The 14,163-nt window shown below is 37.6% G+C and overlaps 1 protein-coding gene across 5 annotated transcripts in view; it reads right to left on the bottom strand.

Moving 5' to 3' along the window:
• Positions 1–14,163, bottom strand: part of SPAG17 (sperm associated antigen 17) — a 250,275-nt gene that overhangs the window by 192,597 nt on the left and 43,515 nt on the right. The gene's annotated exons all lie outside the window — the stretch shown is intronic.

Genomic DNA, 14,163 nt, shown 5'->3' with positions numbered 1-14,163 from the left:
TTCACTGTTGTATTTGACAGTTTTGTGAAAAATGGTCAGTATTCAAAATGTGGGATATTTTCTGCATGGGGAATAATATGAGTAACTGGTGAAACCTCACCCAAATTTCCAAGGCCAAATGTGTGTGAGCGGAGTCTTTGGCACAGTACCTTTAGAAATTTTAAGACAATAGAAAACACTTTCTTAATACTACTACTCCTAGAGAAAGCTTCCAGGTCTTGCTCTTTAGTTTAGACAAATAGCTTTAAGCAGGTTAAAGTTAACTGTCAGCTCCTTGACTGTAGAGATTGTGTCCTGAAGAGCTTGAAGGAAGAAAGCAAACCTTGGATTTGGAGTCAGAATGACGGGGTTCCCATGCGAGGCACTGTCATTATTAACTGTGGGCACTGGGCAAGCCACTTAACTTCTTTGAGGTTCTTTCCTCATTTTCTGCATGAGCACAGTGAGACTTAAATCTGCCACACAAAGCTGTTGGTGGGATCAAAATTTGACATGCTGCGAAAGTATTTTGGACTATCAAAACCATCTTCCAAATGTGTGTTATGTATCATTCTTTTATTCTTTTTGATGGTTCCAGCAAAGAGCAATGCCTGTTGGAGAAACTGTCATGTTCCAGAAAATATTGATTCAAAAAAGACTGATGGACCGTCTGAATGAATATGGAAGAAGTTTCATTTTAACAAATGCACTTGTGGTATGCAGAAATTGCTTCCAGGGGCTTGCATCATTATTCTAAGCCTTAGACCTTGCTAACCCCTTCTTCAGTCTCCCTGCATGCATGTACATCCCCTCAGGATCCAGCTTTTATCTCTGATAAATAAATGCATACTGAAAGGATAACAGATATAACGGGTTAACATTCTGAAAATGCAGTTTCATTTCATTTAAACCATGGTTTTATGGACACTGTGTCTGAATTCAACAGGCGGTGCGGGGGCTATTTTTGGACAGGCAGAACTTCCAGCACCTCTTAAATCACATCACATGGCAACTGCCTGCTCCACCTACACACAGGGCGGGCCTGCATGCATAAAACAGGATGCTGGCCCAGGGTGAAACCAAAAAATTCTTTTCCCCATCTGATGACTAATACTTGTCTCTGCTTTCAGAAAGGGAAAGCATCCCATACAAACCTCACCAATGCATTTTCCTTTGCTTATTCTAAAGAAGGTGGGAAAGTGTGTGTGTGTGTGTGTGTGCGTGTGTGTGTGTGCACGTGTGTGTGTGTGTGTGTGTGTGTGTTGTTTTAATGATGGAGGAATCCTAAAATGAACCTCCACAGGAAACCCCTGACAATGTTCTGTGGATGCTTTTGCATGGAGAATTGAAACAAGTTGGCAGGAAGAAGAATTCTTTCTGCATAACTCAAAGCAGACATTTTACTGGGGGAAAAAGCAAATCAGAAATTTGCTGTCAGTCCTCAAAATCTTATTAGTTACAAAAAGTAATATATTAGCCTTTGCATTAAATCCAGATAGAGCTTATATCTTTTTTTTTCCCTCAATGATATTCCTAAAATGAATCTTTGAGCATGCAACAAGAGTAGCTCTTCACAAAGGATGTAGGACTTGGCAGTGGTGGCCTGTGACTCTGTGACATGTTATTAGACTCTGTTCTGGCTCTTCTGAACTTCAGGGATAAATGAAAGGATAATAACTAAAATAATTAGGTGATTCATTTGATAATGAGGATAGTCTCTAAGGATTGCCTGATGAATGACTGAGCCCAGATAGAATCTGCCTTTCCATATGAGTTCTTGATAAAGGCTCATAAGGATAATGATAAACTTGTCAGTGTGAGAGTGTTTTGTGGGTATTGGGTAGTATGCAGGACGTCCTGATGGCCTAGCTCACCGTTAGAGTTCTGTAGATTTAAAATGGTATGAGCACTGTGATCCAAATATATATGAAGTTAAAAGAATATAAATTCTTAAAGGAAGGCATTTATTGAACAATTTCAGCTTTTGCTTCCTATGTTTCAAACTACTAAATCTGTAATTATTTTTTAATGTATTTACTGAAGCAATATAGAAATCATCTTTTAGTTAACTTGCAGGGTGATTTTTGGCCAATCATGTTTGTGAAATAGAAGAGTGAATTATTTTGACCTATAAATATATCTGAAATCCATTCATTCAAATTAATATTGAGTACCTATAATACGCACAGTAGCTTTTCAATATATAAATGAATTTCCATCCAATAGAATTTCCATCCAATTCTTTCAGCCTATACCCATGTTTATTCTGATTATTTCTTCTTCCTTTTCTTACAACCAAAGATCGAGGAAGAAGAATTTCAGAAATAGAGGTCACATTCATAACATGCAGAAGCATGAAAATTGTTACCATATTTCAATTGCAGCTATACTTTCTGCCCCTCTAAGGAAACAAGGCCTTCTGTATCTTTGCTGCATCTTTGACTATTTGGGTAAGTGTTCTGTCCCTCCCTCCTTCTTCTTTCCAATATACTCTGTCTGGGGACCATTACCCTTTTGGCTGGAAGTTGTGAACAATAAGTGAGGTCAGCCACAGAGCTCAATGAAGAACAGACTCGATTATAACCAGGGCTTGAATATGCAGCTTTTATATCTGGCTTCCTATGAGGTATTAAAATGTCACAAAATAATAGGAAACAAATATATTGTTGCAAAGTTATTGACTATGTGCTCTTGAGGGCAGAGATCATGTTTAACTCAATCTTGTGCTTGTTACCCAACAGATAACAGAAACCCAGCAAATGTCTGCTGGGAGAGGAAAGAGTAGGAATGAGAATCCACTGTATCATTTAGCCCAAAATTAAGAGAGAGGCTGAGAGAGGAAATGTAATAGAAAATAGGTTTCAAGGATCCTAAGGCAGTGTTTTTTCAAAAATGTTGACCTATATTTATAGTAAAAAAAAATATTTACATCATAAATCACACACATACTCACATACTAGTTGAAACCAACTGAATTTCTCTGTGAACCACTGGGATGCCACCCACATATACAAACTATGGTAAAAAATATGGAACCAATAAAGGGAAAATGGAAAGGACCAGAATTGTTAGTACCCAGGAAAGTACTAGCAATTACTACTGAATTACTACTGTTAAAATGGCCCATTATTTACTTCTTCTAGCCTTTAACAGTATTTTATTAGTAGTACTTAGTAAGTTAATTCTTTCAGACAAAGAACAATTCTACAGTACTTACTATGTATTAGCACTGAGTTAGGCACATAAAGATAGAACAGATGAAAAATACACTGAAAGTATCTGACTTTCTTCTTGATATCTCTTCTTAGATATCCCTCAGATATTTCAGACTTGAACTATCTCACACTATACTTCCAGACTTCCCCCAAATTTAGACTTCCTTCAATTTTCTCTGTAAAAGAAGATATTTTCAGTATTTGTAACCCATATATTTGATAGGAGGTTAATATCCAAAATATATAAAAGGCGCAGACAACTCAATAGCAAGAAAACAACAATAATCAAAAAAACTCAATTAAAAAATGTGCAAGAAAAAAAAATTTAAAAAAACGAGCAAGAGACCTGGTCTGGACAGACATTTCTCAAAAGAAGACGTGCAAATGGACAACAGATATATGAACAATGCTCAATATTGCTAATTACTAGGGAAACGCACATTAAAACCATAATGTGATATCATCTCACACGGGTCAGATAAGTTTTTTTCAAAAAGATGAAAGATAACAACTGTCAGCCAGGACGTGGAGAAAAGGAACTCTTGAACGCTATTGGCAGGAATATAAGTTACAATAGCCATTACGGAAAACACCATGGAGGGTCCTCAATAAACTAAAAATGGAATTACCATATAATCCAGAAATCTCACTTCTGGGTAATTACCCAAAAGATTTGAAATCAACTTGTTAAAAAGATGTCTGCACTTCCATGTTCATTGTAGTATTATTCACAATAGCCAAGGTATGGAATCAATCTAAGTGTTCATCAACAGATGAATAAAGAAATATATAGTATATAGATTCAAGGGAATACTATTCAGCCTTAAAAAAGAAGGAAACTTTGTCATTTATGATGGAATCACAGAACATTATGTTAAACAAAATGAGTTGGGCACATAAAGACAAGTGCATGCACTTACTTATGTGTGAAATATAAAACAAACTCATAGGAGCAGAAAGTAGAATGGTGGTTACAGAGACTGGGGGGATAGAAGGAATGGAAAGATGATGGTTGCTACGGTCTGAATGTCTCCTCCAAAACTCATGCTGAAACTTAATCCCCAGTGTCGCAATATGATAGGTGGGACCTTTAAGAGGTGACTGAATAGGGCTTTGCATTCATGAATTAATGGGCTAATAGATTAATAAGTCACACAGAAGGGGAACATATAGCTTTATAAAAAGAGGAGGAGGGGCCTGAGCTGGCACATTAACACATTTGTCCCCTTGCCATGTAATTCCCTGTGCTACCTCAGGACTCCACCTGGAGTCCTCACCAGCAAGAAGGCTCCCACCAGACATGTCCCCTTGACCTGAGGCCTCTCAGCCTCCTTAACTATAAAAAATAAATTCCTTTTCTTTATAAATTACCCAATTTCAAGTATTCGGTTATAAGCAACAGAAAACAGACTAAGACAATGGTTGAAAGGTAGAAAATTTCAGTTTAAAAGGAAAAACACATTTTTTTCTTTTTTTGAATTCTATTGCACAGTGTAGTAACTATAGCTAATAACAGAGAATTGTGCATTTCAAAGTTGCTAAGAGTAAACTTTCAATGTTTTCCCCACAAAAAATGTTAAATGTTTGAGATAATGGATATGTTAACTAGCTTGATTTAATTATTCCACACTGTATTCATAAATTATAACACCACTTTTTACCCCATAAATGTAGTCAATGATAAATGTCGATTTATAATAAAAAGTAATAAAATTGTAAAACATAAAAAAAGAAAAGAAAGATATTTTTATTCAGTTTCTCCAATCAGATCTGTGGGATTCACTCCTGATAGCTTCTTCTTTACCCCTCTCATCTCACAAGGGCACCAATCTGCCAAAGTCTTCCTTCTAAATATTCCCTGAATCTGTGTGCTCTCCCCACTGCCACCAGGATACACCCAGTGGCCTCCTAACTGGTCTCCTCTTTCCATGTTTGCCTGCCTTCATCCTAATTTACTCTTCACTTGGCAGCCAGAAAACATTTTTTAAAAGACTTAAATTGTGTCACTCTCCTTAATGGCTCTCTGATTTTCCTATGAAGCAAAGCTGCAAAATCCTTCTCAACAAGGACTCAGCAGCCCACGCATATATGGCCTCTTCAGGCTTCTTTCTCCCACTCTCAGTGCTAAAGCCACCCGGGTCTTCTTCATTCCTGCCTTAGGTTTTTTGCACCCTCTGCCTGAATATGTTCCCTTGCTCTTTTTCCCTTTCACTCATCTCCACTCAGCCTACTGTACTTTCCTCAGTAATTCTCTCCGATTTAAAGCAATTAGCCCAATTCAAAATTGTGTATATATTTGTTTGCTTGTTTAATTTTTGCTTAATGCCCGTCTCCCCCATTCAAATGTAAATTATATGAGGCCAGGGAGTTATAACTATTTGGTTCACCAAGATCAATCCAATCATCGATCTCGTATATAATAGACCTTTGAATATTTATGGAATGCATGAAAATGAAACATTTCCTAAATCTTAGTCATTGAATATCATTCAATGATTTAGCCAAAGCTATGTACCACCTGTACTAAACACCTAATCATTTTCTCTAAGCTGACTGTAAATCAAGTTTAAAAAAATAATGTAGCTCTATCCCAAGCACAGTGTTGGGGAAGTTGCAGGTTAGTAGTGCAATCTTATTTTTTAATGCACATTGAAATAAATGCATATGTAATCAAACAAAAATTCGTTTCCATTATATACAATTTTCTTGTGGGAAATAAATGAGTAAGGGCTTTTTAATGAACGAGAACTGCCTTCTGCTGGGTGTAAAGCAAGCTCTGGACTGTTAGGAAAACTGACACCGATTCCATTGGTGACTGAACAAATCATTTAAGTTTCTGGGTTTCCATTTCTTTATTTGCACTGTGGAGACTAATTTTAGCTGTTCTGCCCAGTATGAAGATTTTCTTTTCTTTCTTTTTTTTTTTTCTTAGCACACAGAAAATGATTCAGTTCCAATGCATCCTTTTTTTTTTCTTTTTCTTTTTTTCTTTTTTAGCCACATGAAGATTTAATAAGTGGTTGTGAAAATCATCTTTTTACATAAATATGAGATTTTATTTTTAAAATCATTTATTTTAGAAATGGTTACTACTGCTATTTGTTTCTTAGGATGCTCAGTCATATTGACCCCTTACATGACATAACAAAGAAGAAGAATGTTTATTTGTCTCCATCACAGCCATGAGGACTTGTATAATGGGACAGTGCAAATACCCTTTGGCCGCTGATTTACCTTCTTTTCTTCCCTTACTTGCTTAATTAGATGTCTGCTTACTTTTCAGGAATCATATTCCACTTAGAGAAAAACCTCCTCATAATGTGCACACCTCCATGTTCATAGCAGAGCTCAGAGGTGGAAGAAATCCACGTGTCCACCAGCAGATAAATGGGCAAGATAAATGTGGTATATACACACAACGGAGTATTACTCAGTTTAATTAAGAAGGAAGTTCTGACACATTGCCATGAATGAACCTTGAAGACATTATGCTAAGCTGGTCACAAGAAGACAAATACTGTATGATTCCATTTACATGTGGTATCTATGTCAAATTCATAGAAACAGAAAATAGTACAGTGGTCGTCAGGGGCTGGGGTGCAGGAGAAATTACAAGTTATCAATTAATGGATATAGAGTTTCAATTTTGCAAGATGAAAAGTTGTGAACATTGGTTGCTCAACAAAGTGAATATATTTAACACTACTGAATTACACACTTAAGACACGGTTACAATGGCAATTTTATATTACATATTTTTTACCACAATAAAAAAGGCATATTATGCCCATAAATGTGTTTCTAGTATTTTCATGTTCTGATGTTGAATATTGCTGAGAACAGAAATTTTGAAAATAATAGTAACAATAATAGCTATGCTTTATGGATACTCAACTCTATGCCAGGTAGTATTATATATTTACTATCCCAAGTAATCTTTACTGCAGCTTGATAAGGTAGACACTGTCATTATAGAGGTACAGCAGGGTTACATAACTTGTGCAAGATGACACAGCTAGTAAGCAGTGGAACCAGGACACGATAGCAGGCAGTCTGGTTTGGTCCTGCACTTTAAACACTAGGTACGCGGCTCACCAAACTGGTGATAGGTACTCTGGAGATGAATTTAGCTCTCACTAATTAGTTTTAATTAGTGAGATTTTAGAAAGGTCCCTTCACACTTTTATCTCTGTTGAATATGTATTAACTTCCCTCTTATGTTTCATCATTCCTTGTTTCATCCTCCAAAGAAAAGACACAGTCACTTAACCATATAAATCTTAACTGTAAGAATGAAAAACCCCTGATGACCCAAACATGCGGGCAAAAGCCACTCATCCAAATGGCTTAAAAACTCCAACTGAAATTATTTGGCCTCTTGATCATTTGCAGATGATCATTTGCAAAACAGTTCATTGTTTTTGCCTGAGTCGAAGGAAAACTAATAAACATATAATAGAACTACTGAGAGATTTAAAGCTGAATTCTAATGAACTAGCAGTAGTTCATATTTAAGACATGTTAAACCACAGTGGCCACTTACAGAATTTAAACTATTTATTCTCAGCTTTTGTGAAATGCAAGTAGAAAAAACAGGTTTCTGAGTCAACAAGTTACCTAACCAGTCTGATTCCAATTTCATCATTTGTAAGCTCTGAAAAGGTTAAGAAGGTTGGGTTAGCCAGCTGCAGTGGTTTACACCTGCAATCCCAGTACTTAGGCTGGCAGGGGTGGGAGGATAGCTTGAACCCCAGGAGTTTGAGACTCACATGGGCAACATAGTGAGCCCCTGTTCCCCACCAAAAAAAAGAATATTAGGTTAGTTAATAGATATGAAGTACCTAGCACACAAGACTTGGAATACATGTGTTCAGTTAAGTGGTAATTTTTATTATCATCATATGTGATTGTTGATTTTTCACAGTTTTAAATACAGAAATAGAATGATACAGTCCTCCTGATTCCTTCCTCAGCACCCCTCTAATACTGGTGCCTGTAGCGTGTAGGGTGTTAAGAGGTTTCAGAAACCCCCAGCCGAGACCCAGAGGAGAAGCTGTGGTGACTTCTCTCCATTAGCCGACCTCACTTTATTCGTATGGTTGGCCCTCCACTGATTTCTGTGTCCTGGAATTCTTGATGAGATTCCTGCCTTGCCCACTGCCTGCAGGTCCTAGCTAGCAACCCAGTCCTTGGGTAGTGTGGGCTTCCTGCCGCTGGATCCCAGGCTCCGCTGCCTCACCACCACACCTCCCTCTGTCTACCTCCCCTCTCCTGGACTCTAACTATTTGCCACATGGGCTTGGCCAGCTGCCTGTGTCCCAGGGTGGAAGACAGCTGGGGCATGATTTGGATTGTTTTCGAATGCTTTTACTTGAGTTCTGCTTTTCTTTGAAAATAGAACTCCCGGTTTCTGGTCTGGGAGGCAAACATATTCACACCCTGGGAGTCCATTCCTAAAGCAATGGAGCCCTGACCTTTGCCCCTCAGACACTAGCCTGAACTCGACTTTCTCTGCTGGGCTGCTCTGGCGCCCTCCAGAAATGTGGAGGCCCAGGGCTGTTAACACATCTGACTGCTCTCTTCCCCATCTTGACAAAAGTCATTCATTTGCAACTTTTCAGAGCCCTTTATAACTGTTTCTAGCACTGCTATTTCTCTTCTTCTTTCCTTCTTCGGGTTAGAAATGGCTCCAAAACCCCAGATTTTGGCACAAGAACTCCTGGATTGTTTTTAAGAGTCCCAACGTAGTACTTCTTTGTTACAGCTTGATAGTCCTACATTTTGTTCCAAGTCTCATTATTTTACATTTATAAATATCAGGTTGTATTAATTGGTTCCAGCTTTAAAAACGTTCCATCAGGGGTTATTTCTGCTATTTGGATAGTGGTTTCTGAACGTGGAGTGCCAAGGTCCTGATGTGGGCCACGTTCCGTAGGCATCCCTGAAGGACTGATGTGGAACGGAAAGATCCGCAGATTCTGAGTCTCGCTGTATTCTTTGAAGGCTGTACTGGCCATAATAGCTTCAAAGAATTTCAACAAGTTCCTAAGACATGACCTTCCCTTTCCGAAAATCACGTTGGCCAGGCTTGCCTTAATCAAGCTGTGCTTTTCTAAGCATCCTTTTACTTGATCTCCTGCAGCAGTTTTTAATACTTTCCCTACAAGTGAAGTTAAACTAACTGGCCTGTAATTTCCTGGTGTGTCCCTAAGCTCTATGAAATAACGGCATTAGGTTGGCTAGCTTCCAATTCTTCCAGAATTTTTTTGTTTTGTTTTAAAACGCAGGATTGAAAAGGCCAGAGAATGCTTCCCGTCTCCTTTTTCCTTCATTTCTTCCATGACATACTGCTCTCTCTGTTCCCTATAGAGCTGCCATTTTAATAACTTCAAACCTTTTCAATGTTTTCACATATTATTTGTACCTATTTCTGAAGCATGAGTTTTCCATTTTTCATTTTGACAAGGGCCACCCCCAAAATAAAGGCTTACAATTCTATTGAACTATTAATTCAAGGCACTGTTTAAAAAATGAGTTTCATATCAGGAATCTGGAAAACAGTGGCAAACTAGATAATAATTAAGCCTGTGTCCTTACTTGTGAATCATTAATAAATACATGTTGGAAAAGACCTGAGAGAAATGTCTATACATCCAGAAAATAAAACTCAACAAATGGAACTATTACATCTGGGCTTACTAATCTGATGCACTAGCAAAGCATAATTCAATATGGTGAAATGAATTAGATCTGAAGACCTAATTTGCATCCTACATTTTATTAAACTGCATTTCGTCCATTATTTTCAAATCTAATATCAGAAAAATCTTTCCACATTTGATGGTTTCCCAGTTGCTACAGAAAGACCCATAGAAATATTTTAAGATATATTTGTTGAAAAGAAAAGTTATTTTAAAAATCATTTTCTTAAAAATATGAGAACTTCTTTTACTGATGGGAGTAAAGAAGAAAATTAATAATTATTTACATTGATACAATTGTACCATATCATGAAATGTTTAGGATACTTCAAGTTCTTTGTTGTATAGAAACTTGGAAAATTGTTTTGAAATCAATGAGCCATCAACTAGAGCATAAAAACCTTTATTCTTTATAGACAACTTTTGTTTCAGTAAGCTTTTCATTTTCCTTTTTTATTTTGTGGTGACCTAATGAGTCTTTTATAAATAAGTCACAGGCACATAAATCACAGCCCATCTGTGTGGATGAAGGCTCCTTTCCAGGTAGGTGGGTATGGTGATCATCATCATGAAATGAAAGGAAACATGAAGAGGAATTTAAAAACTTTTAGAATGGTTGGTTCTGATTTCGGATTAATTGGTAAGTAAACCCCTATCAACTGGGAGCTTTTTCTTTCTGATTTATCAAAGTGATAATGTCAAATGTAAAATTTGCACATTTATCCTGTAAAGTTCACTTACTGTGTATCAGATTTAGCCATAAATGGGAGAACCTTTGCATTTATAGTACACATAGAACTCTCTCATTGAGAACGTTTCAGTTGGTTTTGAATGACCACTGATATTTTCCTTTATAATTTTGGTCAGGACTGAGTATACCTGCAAATACACAGGTCAGATTTTCCATGTGAGCTATAAAGCATACATACACAGAAACTTATCTGTGCATAGCCAGCAAGTACACTTAAGTTCAGGCATAAATCTAAAGCAGGTACTTTTTCCAGTGTTTGAAATATTTCCTTATAGATTTCCATCTTTAGGATTTTAAAGTTGCAATTAAAATATGTGCAAGATTCATCTTTCCTGTTGAGTATATATTATACCATATAACCTCTAATTTAGTACACATTCATTCAGTCTTCTCCTATTCCGATGGCTTTGCTTGAGCTATTCCCTTTTCTTAGAATGGCCTCTTCCATAGCTGAATGTCAAGATCTGCCCATCCAAGGGTAGACAGCTTTGAGACTGAAAGATTACTAGGAGACTGAGAGTGAAAGATTACTCGGTCAGTGATAAAGTAGAAAAACTTGGTGCTATAGGTTTATCTTTGATTAAATCCAAATTCTTTGTTTTGCTCGTGAACAGACTTTCTACCTTCCCTATGCCTCCATTTCCCCATTTATACAATGGGGATTTTACATTTCCTTTTAGAATTGTGATGTGGGCTAATTGATGTAATATACGTAAAAGATCAAAAATATAAGGTCCTTTCCTTTCCTTTCAAATGCCAACATTTCCACAAAAATGTCTCTGGGTCTCACCGCTCCCTGCCAACTACCCCAGCTAATGAGAATCTCATCTTCCTTTGAATTCTTATATGCTTTACCTGTCCCTCAAGAACTTCACTGACTATTCTCTGCATTGTGTTATTCATTGACTCAGCAACTATTTACAGAATGCCTACCATGTGCCAGGCTTATGTCCATATATATATATATGTTATATATATAATATATGTATATTATGTCCACATATCTATATATTTTTTTGTTTTCCCTCTAGCTGGCCCTTAAGCTTCTTGAGGTTAGAGTGTTTATAATATTAATATTCCTTCCTCTCTCTTCATCAACCCATAGTGCCTGGTACTAGGGCTTGAACAAGAATATATTTGTTAATAATTAGTAAAACTGGCTACTACATAATGCAGGCAATAAGTGTATATTTATTTTCAAATGTGTCCATATCCTCATATAAGATTACATGTGGAAAATGGTGCTTATATGCCAGTGCGCGGGATCATCCTCATCCTCACTATTAAATAATAACAATGAGGATGATGATGATAATAAAGTAATAGCCAACATTCCTCGGAATATAAACAAAGAAGAATATTTTGTTCTTATTCCCACATGAGTTCTTGGAGTAGTTTCTACTAGAGCAAAACACGGTTTCCAAAAAGAGAATGTGAATGAACAAATGAGCTGCAGCTGCATCTCTATGGAATCACATTAGCACAAATCTAAGCAGTTTTTCAAAGAACTATGGTTTATAAATAAAGACTCTCACATATATGATGCCATGGCTAGATGAAATTCTAAGGTTTCAGGGGGAATTATACAATTTCAAAATGAGGCTGTGTGTACACAACACCAAGCCATCCAAATGAAAACTTGAGCAAATCACTTAGGAATGTGGTCTTTGCTAGCCCAGACACTGCTAGTCATTATTGGAAATATGTCATGTGGTTCTGACACTATTTTACTACTCATGGATGAAGTGCACTATAGTGAAGTCTCACTTTAAATTGCTGCTTCTAATCAACCACAGGCTAGGAAACCAGAAAGCCAAATTGGTTAAGATTGTGTTTAAAATAAGAATAACTAGGCTCTGATTTAAGGCTTACGAGAGTGCCCTACAAGCAGAAGTAAATATAGGTGTTTACATGCATGGCTGTTATATTTTGAGCTCCTTATCTCCGAATTTGAGGTTTCTAAGAATCTGCCATGTCACGTAAGCAATTTGTTAGATTGTCTCTTCTTCTGCAGTGCAGTTTCCTTTGAGAAATGGGATGTCGTAAGACTTTCGCTCCCCAGGAGCTTACCTCTGTCAAGTGTCCTAGTTGCTACAGACCATGCCAGATTCTAAACAGAAATAGATTCATGAGCATGCTGTCCACGTGTCTCAGACGTCCAGAAGTCCCAAGAGACTTTCGGGGTCTCTTCCATGCCTACCACGCACAACTACCTTGCAGCTCTGCAGGCGCTGTCAGTGACTTTTCAAACCACTTGGGGAGTGCTTGAACAGGTCCTAAGCGTGAAGGGACTGAGATGGAAAATACGCCCCTCTTCTCCAGATGTGCAACCTGTCCTTGCCTGATGCTGACCAGGAGCCTGAATTTGTTTTATGGTCTTTATCATTTTTGCTTCAGCGACTGGCATGAATGAATGTCTGGTGCACCTCAAGTCCAGTCTCCATGGCACTCCACCTACCTTCTCTTTTCTTCTGGAACCATTCAGAAGACGGTATGTGAGTGAGTGTGGGAGGCTTATTGCCCAAATGCTCCACTGGAAGAATGTGGTGGAGCCAGATGTGAAATGGACCTCCCCGAGTGAAGAATATGCAACCAAGAGTCGCAGCACATATTGGAGAGGGATGGCTTTCTAACTTAACTCTCCGTTTGTAATTTTGTGCTATCCCACATCCAAGTCAGAATGCCTGCCCGGACTAGACATCAAAACTGGCCTGCTATCATTTCTGATTTTTACTGAGTATCTGTGAAGAAGAAAGGATCTTTTGTGGGGTTAATTGATCCCAGGCCTGAGAATTGGATGTGGATTTCTATGGCCACTTCAGAAGAAAAATTCCAGTATTTTAAATCCAGGTATCACATAATGTTTCAACTGCAGCACACACACATTCAGAACATTATGAAAAAGAGACGAAACATATTATTTGACTGCAAAAGCACAGATAAGTTTGCCAGGATGGTGAGCACCATGTAGCAAGAGTTAATGCTATAAAATTCACAGCACTGTCTATTGTGAATAAATCCAGTGAAACGTGTTCAGATAGTATTCAAGCAGTACTAAATAGACCATATGTAATCACCCAAGACCTGAGACACATAAAAACTTTATTAGTCATCACTGAAATAAAGTGCAAACAAGTTCGTCTTAGAAAGATCCAAAACTCTTTATGTTTAAGGTCGGCTGCACCATAAAACAGTGCCTGACAGATTTTAAGTGATATTCTAATTAATCATTGGATTTTTATAGTTTCTTGAAAGCTGTAAGTTAGATATTAACAAGGCAGGGTGAGAGGAAATCCCCTCATACGGAGAATGAGTCCTACGTCCTTTGCAGAAGCCCACTGGGTCAGCCTAGCTAGACTTTATACTAAGCAGCTGCTGGAAATGGAACGGACCGTGAATCCAAAGAGTATCATTATTTTCCTATCGATTAAAGTGGGATGTAAAAACGTGCACTGAGTTCACAAACTGATGGAAAATCATTCCAGCTGTGCCTCTGTCTTATACAAGAGACACTCTC

Source organism: Saimiri boliviensis, chromosome 11 (assembly GCF_048565385.1).
Source record: "Saimiri boliviensis isolate mSaiBol1 chromosome 11, mSaiBol1.pri, whole genome shotgun sequence".
In the NCBI taxonomy this organism is placed as follows: Eukaryota; Metazoa; Chordata; class Mammalia; order Primates; family Cebidae; genus Saimiri; species Saimiri boliviensis.
The sequence above is the reverse complement of the archived record's forward strand: the minus strand, read 5'-3'. Positions and strand labels throughout refer to the sequence as shown.